Source organism: Pieris rapae, chromosome 16, assembly GCF_905147795.1.
Source record: "Pieris rapae chromosome 16, ilPieRapa1.1, whole genome shotgun sequence".
Taxonomy (NCBI): domain Eukaryota; kingdom Metazoa; phylum Arthropoda; class Insecta; order Lepidoptera; family Pieridae; genus Pieris; species Pieris rapae.
The window spans coordinates 9,782,414-9,785,323 of NC_059524.1; the positions used below are offsets into that span (position 1 = coordinate 9,782,414).

Below are 2,910 nucleotides of genomic sequence, written 5' to 3' on the forward strand. Positions count from 1 at the left end.
ACAAAGGGACATAGGGACAGAGAAAGCGACTTTGTTTTATACGATGTAGTGATAGTGATGATAATAAAATTAATTCAACATATTATAAGTATTTTTTAGAAGACGATTTTTGTTTACAATGTAAATGCGTTAGTGTAATTTCTTCCCAATGCACCGAAATTAAAATAGTCACTGTCACTTAAATTGACCAAGGAAAAGGGATCATTATTTGGAATTGCCTATTTTTATTTCGCATTCATGAAGAATTTTCACTATCACAAAAATAAAACAAATGCGTTTCTATAGATTCCCTATGGTTGGGAAACATTATACCTTAAAATTTGAAAAAAATACATATAATTACATCGACAGAAAGTATTCTTTTTTTATTTCGCATCAATCTTCTCAGCATCATGGTAATCACGTGATTCACTAAACAAGCCCGCATTTCACCAAAGTAACACGAATTGCTTACAATCGGTACCCGTGCACTGGAATAATCATTAATATTAAGTACGTAATACTTCATCTACGGTATATGTTTAAGCAATTTTCTAAAATATATAATTATATATTGCTAAAAATAAATGTGACAGTAAATAAAGATGTTTTTAATTGTATTTTTTTTTATTCCTATTTTTAGCAAAACTTATGTTTACATATCGCACACCCAGATCAATACTGCACTAAGTCAAAAAATCCTCGAATCGACTTATTTATATAGTTAAATAGGCATTTTTTTCCCGCACATACCACCAAGACAGCCATATCTTTATTTGCTTAAACAGCCAACAGATGTCGTGCTAAGTGTCTTTTGGTGAATGAATAACTGCCTAGTCGTACCGCGAATAAGAATCTAATTCCAGTTGCGACTTGTTCGTTTATAGAAGCAGCATATAGTGACGTTACGTAACAGTGAATTATTTTGTAATGGTTAAGTATTGTTGAATGAAGTAGAAAATTACTCCGAATTATTTAGATTTAATGCAGTGTTGGTGAATTTCCTGCTTCTGCTGTTTTGATAGTATTTCTAAATAATACTGTATTGGTGACGAGGGTATGTTACATTTTTTTAATTATTCAAAAATAGTACAGTGTTGTTTGATAAAGCTGAAAATTAGTTAAATAATGCACTATTAATGGTAAACCTAAATAATGTTATAATTTCTGGAAATAGAGCAATATATTATTTTTTAATACTCAGAATTACTACTTATTATCTAAACTAAAAGAAAACTTTTGAAAATTGGTTTTAGAATTTATTTTTAAGAAGATTTAACATATTTTTTGAGATAATGCAGTATTAGTGAATGAAATTGAATATTTTATGTTATTTGGCAGATGATGAAGGGTCGGGGTCTATTGTTGCTTGAAAAGGCATTGGAAGCAACGGCAATCGAGGCTGCGTCAACCACTTCACAAAGAAAAATAGAAATTTGTGTTGAAAATGAAGCAAAAATTTAGATGCATCACCATCATCAATCGTGGTATCACAAGTTACATGATTAACTATCACGGTATCACCTGTTGCAGCATCAGCTCTCGAGGTATCACCTATTGTAACTTCAAAAAAATCTTGACACCGAAAAGAGTAATGAAAGAGATTTTATAGATGATTCGGATCGGAACGGATCCTACTTTTTCTATCCGAAAAATACAAAAAATTCCGGCCACCTGTAATACCTAGACGAGTATCTTCGTTTTCCTGCTCAAGTACCTCTTCAGACTGCAGCTCATCGTCATCAAGCTCTAGCAGCTCAAAGTGCTCATCTGACAATGAATCCAATAGACCAGGCCCATCGGCAGAAGATACCCGAAACCGAAGCGAAGCGTGGCGCAAGTGAGATCGGGAGTTGTGTCCTTGCATACATTGAGTTGATACTTGCAAAAAAGGATCCTAATAATGATGTGATGTCATATTCTATAGCGACAATTGCTTTCGGCAACAAAAAAACAAATACCTACTATCTTTCTATGCTTACGCAGTTAACAACATGCTTAGATTTAATTCTATAACACATAAATTTTTTATCCGCGAACATTCTCAAAACGAAGGGGACAACGTCCACAGTGTAATAGAAAAACAGATTAAAAGATACTTAAAATCTGTTCCTATTTATTGCCTACAACAATATGCTACTTTAATTCGTACTGCGAAGAAAACAGGAGAGCCGCATGTAAAACAACTTTTACACAATAGCTTTTATGACCTGAAAGCCCTTCAGGAATCTTGGGGCAATAATTTTAATGTGGATGAGGACAATAACCAAGTCAAGTGGATTAACATTGAGCAACTTCGCGTTGAAAAGCAATATCCTTGGAGTTTCTTCTATAAAACATCTTACAGTGAGACTAATTTTAAGAAAGTTTGTGTTCGAAGGCGCTACAAAGATCAAAACTTTTCTCCACAATTTCTTAAAGCATATACAGAAAAACAACCTCTGGCTGAAAACAAAAAGAGAGATATTATCGAATTAATTGAAAAATATATTATTCCTACTAATTATGTCAACTCAGTTACAAGACAGCATTGAATTTAGAGTAGCACAGCACTTACAGAAAACGTAATTTCCTTCATTGAATTGAAAATTTCATATCTACGTATCCTGTGATTATTTTATTTTTTATAAAAAGTTTAAGGTAGTCAATAGATAATTATGAAAGTAAACTTGTGATGTTACGTTAATTTTTGGTTTAAGATTGCTTTTTTTTAGCTTCGGTCACAAACGACCCCAAACATGTAAGACTGTTTTTCTTCATAACATAATATAGCTGATCACACTGTCACAGTGTATAATAAAAGTGCATGCTGATTTTCATGACATAGATTCCATTGTTTTATTTACTGTTTTATGAATGCATTCTTGAAATTAAAACAGATAATTCTTTGTTGAATATTTACGACCAAATATATTATGATAGGATTACACT

General features: G+C 32.1%; 1 long non-coding RNA gene across 1 annotated transcript; it reads left to right on the forward strand.

The window, feature by feature from the left end:
* The first annotated feature begins 774 nt into the window (after nucleotides 1-774).
* On the forward strand, nucleotides 775-1,393 carry LOC111003971. Its single transcript, XR_006750754.1, has 2 exons — nucleotides 775-1,036; nucleotides 1,321-1,393. It is a non-coding gene; the product is annotated as an uncharacterized LOC111003971 (long non-coding RNA).
* Nucleotides 1,394-2,910: the final 1,517 nt, after the last annotated feature.